Below are 12,487 nucleotides of genomic sequence, written 5' to 3'. Positions count from 1 at the left end.
CCTGGATGGCATTATGTTAAGTGAAATATGCTAGTCACAGTAGGACAAATACTGCATGATTCCACTTATCTGATGAATCTAAAATAGTCACACTTATAGAGGAAGAGAGCAGAATGGTAGTTGCTAGGGGCTGGGGGAAGGGAGAAATCGAGAGATGTTATTCAATGGGTATAAAGTTTTACTACTTAAATGCCCCCCCCAAATAAAATAAATTTTATTGATGTCAAGGTTGTCAAGCACAAATTTACAAGTAATAATAATAGAATATAAAATACTCTGTATGCAAAAAAAAAAAAAAAAAAAGGCATGGCTTCCAAGAATAAAACTTACGTTTTCCCTTAGAGAGAAGAGGGTTTTCTTCCAAATATGTAGCTAGAGGAATGATTTTTTTTGAAGTTGTCTTTGCTACTCTGTCTTTGCATGCTAAACTCTGAAGCCATCTCCCTCCCTCAGGCAGACAGGTGCTCCCACTAAGGGAACATGAGGTCCCGGAGGTCTCTCCCGTAATCTACTTTGAACCTGACTTGCTCACTTCTGTAAAATAGGAATCTCAAGGTGTCGAAGAATCATCCATTTCACCTTAGCCTTTTTAAGCAGTTCTATGCACAGATTATTTCTTCACAACTAAAGCTGTGAAATACCAGCTCTGTCCATTCAAAGCACACCTGTTGTAAATAGACACTTTTTCATTCTTTCTACTTTTTGACCCTGAGAAATCTCTCAATCATTCAACAAATAATTTTAAGGAGACGGAGAGATTCCAAGATCTGTGGAAACAGAATATCAGGAAAGTAAGCCCTGTGCTGGAGGAACATCCGGTCCCCAGCAAAACCAAAACAGAATGAAAACAACAACAAAAAGCAGGCAAGTTGTGGTTAGTGCTGTAATTGACAAGCGTGTAGAGGAAGGAAAGGCTCGAGAGGGGAACAGGTACTTCCTCGGGCTTCCAGGAGTCAGGACGGGCATCAGAGGAAGCAAACGACAATTTCACTGGGCCGACAAGGATAAGGCGTTGTTCGTTAGCTAGAGGCGTAGAATCCAGGTGAGGGAAGAGGCTGAGCAGGAACACTGAAGTTGGGGAGTCCCAGCATTTGGGAGGATGCGGTGGGCAGGGGATGGATGGAAATCGGGGCTTGGGTCCAATGTTCAAGAACCTAAATAACCTTACAAAGAAGTCTGGACTTGACTCTGTGTTCATTAAGGAGCTATCTGAGGTTTTAATCAGGGGTCAAATATGCGCTGCAGAAACTTCATTTTGATGTCCAGGAAAGGTGAAATTCCACACTTGCATCATCTTTGTGTAGCGTAGAGAGATAATAAATTGTCAATCAATATCTGTTTTTCTCTACTTATAACAAAAATCTTAATGGGGTGTGTGATGCTCAGAATGAAGATGACATTGCCCATTTCCTTATGTTGGTATGGCCATGTGACTAAGCTCCAGCCAGTGGAACATAGATAAAGACCCAAGGGAACCTCTTAGTTATTTTTCTTAAAAGACAGCTGGCACACGTGATGGAGTCTCTTGTCTTCTTGCTGCCACTTAGAATCTAGATGTGATGACAAGCTTCTTGGGTCATTTTTTTAAAAAAAAAGATCATTCGAATTGAAAAGACCAACTGAATTGAAAAGGCCAGCTGAATTTTCCTTCATTTGGATTGCTTTTCCACTTTTACCAAAAATCAGCTGGACATATTTATGGAGGTCTATTTCTGGATTCTCTGTTTTGTTCTGTTGATCTATGGACCTATCTCTCTGCAAATATCATGCTGTGTTAGTTACTGTATGTATATAGTAAGCTTTAATGTCAGATAGAGTGATTCCTCCCACTTTATTCTTCTTTTTCAAGATTCACAGCCCATTTTAGGAAATACATTTTACTTTATAAAGTAGAATACACATACGTGAACACACATACATATATGAAATCCATTTCAGGAAAAAGATATATTGATTATTTGTGATGCACTCTGATTTTTTTCTAACCTATTCTGTTTCATTTTATTTTCAATAAAAAGTGCTGGCCATGACCCACTAAACTGCTTTCACAACCATGAATGGGTCTCTCAACTTGCAGTTGAAAAAACATTGCAACACACGGAAATGGGGAGTGGATATTTACCATCGATCCACTGTACCCCCCAGAGAGGAAAACTAGAAGGAAAGAGAAACCTGCTTCACTGGAAGGAGAACGACCGGTGGGGTTGCCCGATTCCTGTTAACTCTCTTTTCTGGTTGGGAGAAGGGCTTGTAAAGAACGTGCAGCCCACTTTCAGAGGCGCTCTCCCTAGGTCTCTAAACATGGGATTGGTTTTCTTTGAAACAGAAAAACCACTCCACAAGAAATTTAAAAGCCCTGTAAAACGGCATTTGTTATCATGCTAATCAGCAGGCCAGTTCTTTTACATGTGTTATCCTCCTGTATCCTCATCCTGTGGTAAGAGATACAGTATGATTTCCATTATATGTACGAGAAAACATACATACATTCTACATAACCCCATAGAGGGTGAGGGGTTTATTCAAATGTGCACAGCCGATGGGCAAGCACAGTCAGACCCAAGCCTGTGTTGGTCTCAACCCTCAGCCCCAAATCTCACGCCTGAGGCTGGGCTGAGGCACCCTGTTGTGATCAGACACCTACAGAGGAAGGAGATGAGCTCCTTTGAATGTTCATCTGAATGTTCTTAAGACGATGATGTAACTACCTATGTGGACCGTGAGGCTGGGGGCCACACCCCCGGAGCTGTACAGGGTCCTGGATTGTGAGGGAGACTTTGTGGAATGGAGCCACCAGACCAGCCCTGAACTACTACAGCCGGTCTTCTACATGAGCAAGGAAAAACTTTTATCAGGTTTAAGCCACTGTTATTTCGGGTTTATGTTACTCACAGTTGAATCTAATCCTAACTGATACACCCACTATCCCACAAGAACAGTGGCAGAAAAATATATATCACGTATCCATCACATAAATCTACTTTTATAAGGGAATGAAGTCAGATTATTACCCCCAATAAAAAGGTGTTTTGCAACATGACCCAGGAATTTAGAAGTGCCGTTTATTCCCTGTGTCTCCCTGTCTCAGAGTCTCACAGACACAGCTCCCTCGGCCTCAGTGGACATCTGTGGGAGCCTGGTTTCCATGGTGTCAGGATATGGAGGTCCAGGGAATGAAGAGCCTCGGAGGATGACGCCTGGACTGTCGAGCTCTGGCCAGCCGCACAATTTGGCCAACCTTGCCATCAAAAGCAAGATGAAGAGCTCGCTTGTTTTCTCCTTCACTGAGTAAGTTTTCCAAGTGGAGAAAGAAAAAGACAATGGCGGAGAAATAGAACAGAAGAAAAATGAAATATAAACAAACTAAACTCTTTACTGAGCAGAAAAGTTCAATTAAAAAAAAAAAAAAAGAGGAGAGAAATGTAGGATACTAATTTGAACCATAGCCCCATGTCTAATGCTTTTAGCCAAGCAAAGGAGAGAAATGCAAAAGAAATCTGAGTCAGAGGGAAGATGTCATGGTGAGTTTCAATGGGATGAATTTCTTATTAATTCTAAAGAACACGATGCAACATGGATTTAATTATACAAGTCAACCCACCCACATTCCTCTGTTGCTTTTTCACACACATGGGCTTCTGAGGATGATGAAAGGTGGGTGGAGAAAAAGGAGAAAGGAGGAAACACACGGGGAGGCTAAGGCTACAGAAGAGGCGGCTCTCCTCCAGGGTCCAGCCACTCTCAGCCTCCCCTTTCTAAACATGAAAGCCACAGAGCCCCACCACATCCCAGCAATAGCATCCGACCTTGCCAGTCCCAGCTGCTCCACTGACCTGGCCTGCAAGCACACCTCCATTTTGTTCTGTTTACTGCAGAGAAGAGATTCTTAACATTTTAAAGGATGGAGAGAAGGAATATCACAAGAGGGACAGATAGGAGTTTCAAACAACCTCTCAGCTGCTTTTAATTTCCTGTGGGATGCTCGACACCATCGCACCAAGAATTTCACTAAGAACAAACAAACCTACTAAAACCCCAGAGAGTTTGAATGTATTAGAAAGTTTTTAAAATTTATATTTTTAATAGCAATTATATCTACTTAAGAAGTGAAACATGATGTTTTGACACATTACACATAGTAAAATAATGACTACAGTCAAGCTAACTAGCATGTCCCTCTCCTCTCATATTTATCTTTCTTTCTTTTTTTTCTTTTCTGGTGAGTGCACCTAAAATCTACTATCTTAGCAAATTCCCGGTGTACAATACCCTGTTACTAACTATTGTCATCATGCTGTACACGTTAGATCTCAAGAATTATTCATCCTACAAAGCTACCACTTTGTTGAAACAGCGTCCAGCATTCCCTAAAGTGTCTCTGGGGCGTCTTATCTGTGCTGCCATCAACGGTACCCCCATCTCTGTACAGGTGAAAGTGTTAATGATTTCCCGTAACTGAGACCCCAGTTTCCTCCTGCTGTTTCTTCTCACTTTCAGATAACACCCCCAGAGAATTCCAGCTGTTAGGAAGCCCCCTTGATCGTTCTATGACTTTTGCTAACTCTCCGTAGACATTTTTAGACTATTAGACGGAGGCTGTCTCATTTGGGAAGGAATCCAGCGGCAGAGTGATGGACCTATAAAGTCGCCGGGCTTCAGCATCCGAGTGCGGTTGAAGATAAAAAAAAGACAAACAAATGAAATCCCCACGCTAGCCCTTCTATGCATACGGGATACACGGAAGAGAAGTACATGCTGAGAGAACCCTTGAAAAGCTTTAGCTAGGTCTCCATAGGTGACCCCCAGAGTCATCATGGAACTGGCCCAGCAGGGTAGTGGCCACCGCTCTCACCCCTGGGAAAATGGGGAATTGGCAAAATACACTGGAATATGGCCCAAGGAACACCCAGCCTTAGTCATAATCCAAGAATCCAGAAACTGCCTTCAGAACTGCTGCATTCAAAGCCACACCGTGTCTGCTGCGTCTGCACCAGCAGAGAGTGATGCCCTGCGCTCCTGCGTGATACCACAAAGCTCGTGACTGAAAACTGGCATGCCTGCTCAAACCAGGGGCGGGGCGGGGTCGGAGGGCAAAACCAGATGCCTCTGTGATCACGTTCGCCCCATTCCACCTTCTCAGCATCCCAGGAGTGTATCTGGAAACTATATAACATTTGGAGCCCTGGCCTTGAGGGAATACGCCTTTAACTCTCCACTCTTTACAGCATAAGAACGCGTGTTAGAAAGATAGCTTTCCGACATTTTTCAATTGCGACTGATTTTTTTAAAAACGAAATTTATTTTGAAATCATTGTAGATTTACATTCAGTTGTAAGAAATACTGCAGAGACCTCATGCACTCTTTACTCAGTTTCCCCAAATGGCAATGTCTTGCAAAACCATAGTACCATATCACAACTAGGTTTTACAGATATTGGTACAAGATATCTCAGTTTTATCTGTTCATGAGTGCGTGCGTGTGTGTGTGAGTTCTCTGCAGTTTTATCACATGCATAGAGCTTTCTATCGCCATAGTCATGGTACAAAATGCAGGGCACCTTGTTGTGCTCAAAAGCCAGGAGTGACTATAAAGGAATGCCATGGGCCTCCCATCTCACCAACAAAACCACCTGCATCTTCGCTATATTTGTAGCCACCCAGCAAGTAAGTCTTCGACCCCTCCGTTGACCTGGTCCACTCCAGCATAACTGGCTCGGCGTGGTCTCCCGTTGTCCACCTCTCAGTCCTTCCAGGATACCCATGCCTGCTGGGCTTCCTGGAACTGGGGACTGTCCTTAATTGAAGCCATCAGCTTCCACAGTCTAACCCTTAGGTCTCCCCCAGGAGCCATTCTCTAAAAGTAGCTTTGATTTTAAGCTCATAAGTCACATGTTGTTCCAGAGCTGACATTTAAAAAAAAAAATTTTACAAGCCCTTTCCAATAAAAAACGTTTGTAACCAAAATACAGGATAAACCAAACTTTTAGAGTCTTTGTTACGAGTGGGTGCTCGGTCATGAAAGCCAATGGTCTAAGTGGCCAGGGATGGTACCTCCTCTCTAGCAGTCATACCGAATCTATCCACAGGGGACGTTCTGAAAAGAGGAAAAAATCAGCTGTAAATCTTCAGAGATTTCGCTATTTTAAACACTAACAAAGTGAGAGGCCACAAGTTTTCATGTGAACCTGCCTTGTTATAGGGCTGGGTAGTTCTAGGATTTGGGACAAAAGAGGTCTGAATTCCAGAAGCTCTGGTGGGTTGTGAGTCATTGGAAGCAAATTTGATCCTTTTTTCTTGGTTCTGAGCTGAATCGGGGTACATGGTGCACAGAGGAGATGCAGAGGGAGTTCTCGGGGGGCCCCCATTCCATCAGGGTCTTCTCCCTGTCTTTACCACTCCTGTCCCCCTCGGTCTCCACCTCCCCACAGTGTAATTTGCCGTTTAATGCATTCTCTGAGCTTTTAATTTGAACAACTTCATTTTTTTCTAACACTTAGCTGTCTTTAAAGTGGTTTCCCTAACATTCACTTTCTACGCTAGGGCAGTTGAAAGGGACGAATGGTGTAGTGTTTTGCTTTCCCTAATTCAGCCTTCGTGAGTTAGCAGGTGATCATAGTTGCTGTGGTCCCCAGTATTTCATGCATTTCAGTCTTAGAAACCATGAAGCTTTGGTTTTTCCAGTAGAAGATACCTTCTTGTTTTAGGATATCCTCCCAGATATTTCTGGGAGGGAGGTTGCAGACAAGAAATGAGAAATAGGAAAGAGGGGAACTCACTCTCTGCTGGCATCATCCACTTGCCCCTATCCTTAGGAAGTGGCCTTGCCTACTGTACACAAATCTGACTTATCTTGTACCAACCACACTTGGCTCCTTCCTCTATTTACAGCAAACACACATTCTCAACCTCACTCTCCTGTTTTATATCATTTCACTCAGTCATCACTTCCACTCTTCAACTGAAAGACTTTCTGTTTACTTTGACCAACTCACATGATGTGAGATAAATGTTCAAATCCCTCTTTATGGGCATTTAAAGATTGCAACACTACTTTTACAAGGCAGCTCTTTGATTCCAAAGTGGATAAGCTGCAAAGCCACAGTTGGGCTCCATCACGGCTGCAAAGGGACAGAGTCCTGAAGTTGGTTTTTGCTCATAAAAAGGTAAACAATGACACACAGATTTGAAAACACATAGAACCAGGTACGCCCTGCAGAATGCTAGTAGTGTCCATCAGACTGGTATCACTGTCCTGGCATAATGACCTTCAGAGACCAAGTGTAGACTCACAAGTGCTAAGAGTTACCAGCCAACTATATTGCATAACCAAACCCATCTAGAGTCACAGCACTGGAAATAAGTACTAACATTTATCGAACACGTAGTAGATGTTCAGCGTAGCTCTGGTGCTGTACGCGAGTTCTTAATCTCATTCTCACAACTATTAGGATCCATTCCACTTTTCAGCTGAGGATGTCAAAGCACAGAGAGGTTCTGCCACTCGCCCCAGGTCACACAGCCAGAACATAGCAGAGCTGGGATTAAGCCCCCCAACCTCTGGCTCCAGAGGCCCTGCTCTTAGCCACTGTACCCGGCCACTTCTCCCAGGAATGCCTCCAGCAAGCCAGCGCTCACTGTTCCTCGAGGGAGCTATTTCTGTTGCCTCCCAGAACTATCAGGACACTTCTGTTGTTGAGTTAATGTGTCCCTCACTCCTTAAGTCTTTCTTCCATCTCCAGAGCCATCCAGAACATTGTTTTGTTTCCTTTTATTCTCCTAACAGGCTCCAGAGATTTGAAGATATCAATTGATCCTGTCAGTTGCACCTGAATATTCTCTTTGTGGTTAGTGGAAGCCATCCCATTCTAAAGGAAAAACTGTAGCATCGGATAATTGAACAGCTCGCCACTCCTCCAGCTCTAGTCGGAAGCCCAAGTTTAAAGTTGGGTGTAAAAAGCATTAGGGATAATCTCAAGGCAACGGTAAGATATGCTGATGAATATTTGTGTAGCTACTCACAGTGTCATTTCTATTATCCACAAATTAGGAATAACTCATGTCCAAAATAAGGGAATTAATAAAGGATAAGTTAGCCATGCATCATAATACGCATTCATTAAAATGGATGCTTTCAAATAATAACTAAGGATAGGAAATTCTCATAATAATGTTCATTTTTAAGAGTAGGATTTAAAACATTTAGAGTACTGTCTTAATTTTGAAAAACACATTTAAAGTGTTTTTAAAAACCTCATATATACATATACTGAGAAAAAGGGAAGAAATAAATGCACCATTCTACTAATAACAGATTATCTTTTATCTTTTCTTCTAAATACCCTGTATATTTTCTATGGACTTTCATAATTTTTGAAATCAGAGGGAATAGATTGTCATCATTTGTGTGTGTGTGTGTGTGTGTGTGTGTGTGTTTGTTTTAAATCAGATGTGTCCAAGAATCACCTCCAGCCAAAGTTGGATTTGAAGATTGGGGATGGGGGAACAACATTGAAATGGGATGTTTCTAACATCCGTTTGATCGCAATGTTTTGGGTCCCAAAATGCATTTCGACTCAGCGGTCAGGGAATGAGAGCAGCTGGGCCTTTCCCCCTCCACACTCCTCCTCCTTCAGTCTCCTAGTGGACAGTGTCAGGGCTCCCACCCACACAGGGTTGTCAGATAAAATGCAGGACACCCAGTTAAATTCAAACGAATATTGCATGGGACATACTTACATTAAAAAATGATTCCTTGTTTACCTGAAAATCAGATTTAGCTGGGCATCTTATATTTTAGCTGTTAAATCTGGCAACCCCGCATGCAGATCCCTCCGGATTTCCTCTTTACCGTTTTTGTGAATGTGACAGTGGTGCCCTCCTCCCCTACCAGCCCCTCCAGGAGAAACTCCCTTACTAAATCACTCACCCAGGGATCCTGCTCAGGACGTGTTTCTGCAGAAACTGAATTCAGGAGAAGCGCTCTCCTCCCTCTTTTGCCCCCTTATCTCTTTTTTCTGTTTCTTCATCTCTCTCCCTCTCTCTCTACCTAGTTTTCAAAAATTGCTCTCCTTTATTTTTTATGGATTATCTAAAAACTAAATATCCTCAAGATTTTTCCCAATGCATGAAAGTATTCCTCGGACAAACAGTAATCACAGTACGAAACTTGCCCACCAGAGGCCCACTAAGAAGTGGCCTGGGCCCAGTGGGCCTCCTGGCAGCAGGGCACACCCACATCTCTGGGGGAGGGGGGAGCCGAAGACAGCTCTGATGCTCAGACCTTATGTGGGGAGTTCTAGTCTCCCTAACAGCCCTCCTGTAAGAGCTAACTCAGTGAGGAGTGGCCAGAACCCAGCCAAAGATCAGCATCTGAACTGGTGACTTGCCCTAACTCTCCCTTCCCTTCCCAGTTGGTGGGTTCCCGGATTGTCTGAGGTTAGGTATAGAGGACAGGAGAGTCCCAGTAGTTATAAACACATTTGCTTTCTAAATCTTCCTAAATCATATTCATAACATCAAGATTGTTAAATTTTACTGTTAGGAATTATTCCCTCTGTTCTCTGGTTCTTGTCTGACAAATAGTCCCTGGGGCAGATGGCCTTAACTGGGCAGGTCGACGCTGCGGGAGGGGATAGGAAGAAAACATTTGTGTTGCTGAGTATCTTACATTGTGGTAAGTCAGCAGGTGTAGCAGAGGCAACATGAAAGAATTCAACCAGAAAATCAGCCCAAACTAAATCAAACCTCATTCCAGCCTTTTTCTCCCCTTTACTGTACTTTCTGAAAATTGCTTTGGAAAGACACATTCTCCTAATCTCAAGCTGATCATCCTCCAAGTTAGGAATAAATCTAAAGCCCTGAATAGCAATAAAGGACACAAACAGCTCAAGCAAGGAAGCGGTATCTGCTAATCATGAATCAGGCAACAAAGAGAGGAGGAACTATCAGGAGGCAGAAGGGAAGAGATAGGAAAGTATGCTGTCACCAATTTTTAGGTTTGCAGTTGGGATGGACAGAGCAGGAGCAGCAACCCATTTTGGACATGGGGAGTTGGGGGTCAATGAAGAGAAGATGCAACACTCTCTTAAAATGTTGTCTTTAATTTCCTCCATGTCGCCCATGGTTTCATTTAACTGCTTGTTGTAAGTGGAAATATCATTCTAGTTAAATTTAAATGATAAAGAGCTGGTTCCACTGGCTGGGGAGTTATAAACAATCTCAGGGTTAAACATTTTGGGGTAAGTTTAGAGAGGCTGACATAGTGCAGAAGCATAAGATACAATTATTCATTTACTCATTTTACTAATTCATTTGGCAAATAATTTTTGAGTGTCTATATGGTTCCAGGCCTGTGCTAAGCAACAGAAAGCAGAGAGATGAATAAAAGTCAGCATATGCCATCAAGATGTCACCATGCACAGTACCCAGCTATGTTATAGAGGATAGTGTCATGGCCACAGCAGCATGAGTGGGGGAGACTTGCTCTAGCTGGAGAGGTTGGGGATGGCTTCACAAAAAAGATGCTTCTTCAGGAAGCAGAAGATAATCAAGTGTATCCTTTGAAAGGAAGAGCATCCCAGAAAATGGAACTTTGATAAGAACCAGGATCCAGAGAAGGCACAGCATAGTTGAGAAATGACCAGACTTAAGTGTAAGAGGACCCCAGAGGACCTGAAGAAAGGAAATAAGAAAAGTAGGCAGGGGCCAGATCACAAGGCTCCTTAGTTCATGATATAATATTTGGACATTATTCTTTGAAGATGCAAGTCATTGACTGGTTTTTAGTGGGGAAAGAGTGACCAAACATATCACATATTAGAAAGATCACTCCTGTATTATTGTGGTGAAGTAATTACAAGGAGGCCAGGGTGCAAGCTGGAAGTCTGTTACATACTCTAGGGAAATGAAAATGGGGTCAGGACTAAACCAGTAGGACTTGGGGTGGGAAGAAGGGAAGCTTCAAGAGGTTGGATGGGTGCAGAACTGAGGAATTAGACAAGGTACAAAGGAAAGGAAGGAAAGATGATGTCCAAATTTGGGGGTTGGATGTGCAATAATAAGGCAGACAGGATAGAGAGGAGGTTTCCAGGGGATTAAAGAAGTTCAGCTGCAGATATGCCAAGCCTGAGGTGCCTGTGGGCCAGCCAAAGGGAAACATCTTTGTGCTGGTTGGTGGAAAGAGGTCTGGGTCAATGTATTATTTGGGAATCAGGTCTCTGAGGCTGTGAATCAGCACTGTCCTGACCAGTAATGTTTAAGGGGTAGGAAAGAAAGAGTAGCCAGTGAAAGAAACTGAAAAGAATCAGCCAGAGGGTTAGGAGAAGACCCCTGATTGCCAGGAGGTAAGAAAGACAGAGTATCAAGAAGGGAATGGCTAACTTTGCCAAATTCCTTAGCAAATAAATCACACTGGGCAGTTGGATTAAAGTCTGACTGCAGGATGGCCACTGGCCACAAGGAGTCAGATGGTGTTCTAACCCACAGGAGAACTTTCTAACAATCAAAATACCACTAGTTCCCTGCACACTGTAGGCTCTTGGTAAATATTAGCTAAAGTCAGGGATGTTTAACAAGGGGTTTCTTTGTCTGATGAGGGTTGCACGGGAGCTCCCAGGGCAGAGGTGGGCTGCCTACCAGACAAGGATGTAATAAAGGAGAATCTGCAATGGATGCGAAATCTGTACGAAGGAACGCCTTCTGACACTTGGACTGCCAATATCTGGTGTGAGTAGTTTTCATTTTTGTTTTTCTTTAAATTTTAAAATGAAGTGACTTTGGGCAGATGAAGAGTGAGCTCCCAGGCCATCACTTACTCACCAAGCCATTTGAGGTAATGCTCGTAACCCTGTGTCACATTTCCTGCTCTGTAAACTTGGGGCATATCACCTGTCCCATCTACTTCGCAGAGAACAAATGTTGTGCTTTTGAAGTGTTTGGGAACATTCAGAGAAAGAGGAGGTAATGGAACAGCTCGGGCCTGGGAGATCTAAGCCCGGCTTGGCTACTACTTCGCTAGGTCATCTGAAGCAAACTAGTTTCTTACATTTAGAAAATGAAGTGGGTAGAAAAGAGGATGTCTAAGATAAGGGCCATCTTCAGTTGCTTTCAGGTTGTGGTGTGATGATCAGCTCTTCAGCGTAATCACTGCTGTCACCTTGGCCTGGTGCAGGGGCCGCGCAGTGTGGAAAGAGCTTCTAAGACACACACTGACTCGGCTGGTCCTCCGCACAGTCCAGTGCTGGGCCTGGGGGAGGGAGTCCATGATGGCCTGCACCTTCCAGATGACACCGAGGCTCCAGAGGGTCTACTGTGACAGATCTGGGGTCACAAAGGGTGAGTTCTTTTCCCCCAAATCCATGCTCTTTCCACCTCCCTATAGAATTGTGTGCTTATACCAGGCATGATCAATTATGAGGCAGACAGCCTCCATTGCTGAGGAGGGGGGCAGACCCCGCCTTCAGAAGGCCTGAGTGAGGGTCCAGTCTTC

General features: G+C 43.5%; 2 long non-coding RNA genes across 16 annotated transcripts in view; one reads left to right on the top strand and one right to left on the bottom strand.

Annotated features, from left to right (window-relative positions):
• LOC106730484 overlaps window positions 1-12,487 on the bottom strand; it is a 432,222-nt gene that overhangs the window by 77,941 nt on the left and 341,794 nt on the right. The window lies entirely within an intron of this gene.
• The window catches only part of LOC106730486, a 283,593-nt gene that overhangs the window by 249,613 nt on the left and 21,493 nt on the right, over window positions 1-12,487 (top strand). For 13 of the 15 annotated variants that reach the window (XR_004326155.1, XR_004326145.1, XR_004326157.1 and 10 more), the window contains 4 exons: window positions 3,089-3,288; window positions 7,784-7,982; window positions 11,595-11,724; window positions 12,170-12,333. This is a non-coding gene — a long non-coding RNA (uncharacterized LOC106730486). Of the gene's footprint in view, window positions 1-3,088; window positions 3,289-7,783; window positions 7,983-11,594; window positions 11,725-12,099; window positions 12,334-12,487 lie in introns of all 15 variants that reach the window. The other 2 variants (XR_004326146.1, XR_004326144.1) reach the window with 2 other exon arrangements.

The sequence above is a fragment of the Camelus ferus genome, chromosome 15, assembly GCF_009834535.1.
Source record: "Camelus ferus isolate YT-003-E chromosome 15, BCGSAC_Cfer_1.0, whole genome shotgun sequence".
NCBI lineage: Eukaryota > Metazoa > Chordata > Mammalia > Artiodactyla > Camelidae > Camelus > Camelus ferus.
This window is presented reverse-complemented; position numbering and strand designations above follow the sequence as displayed.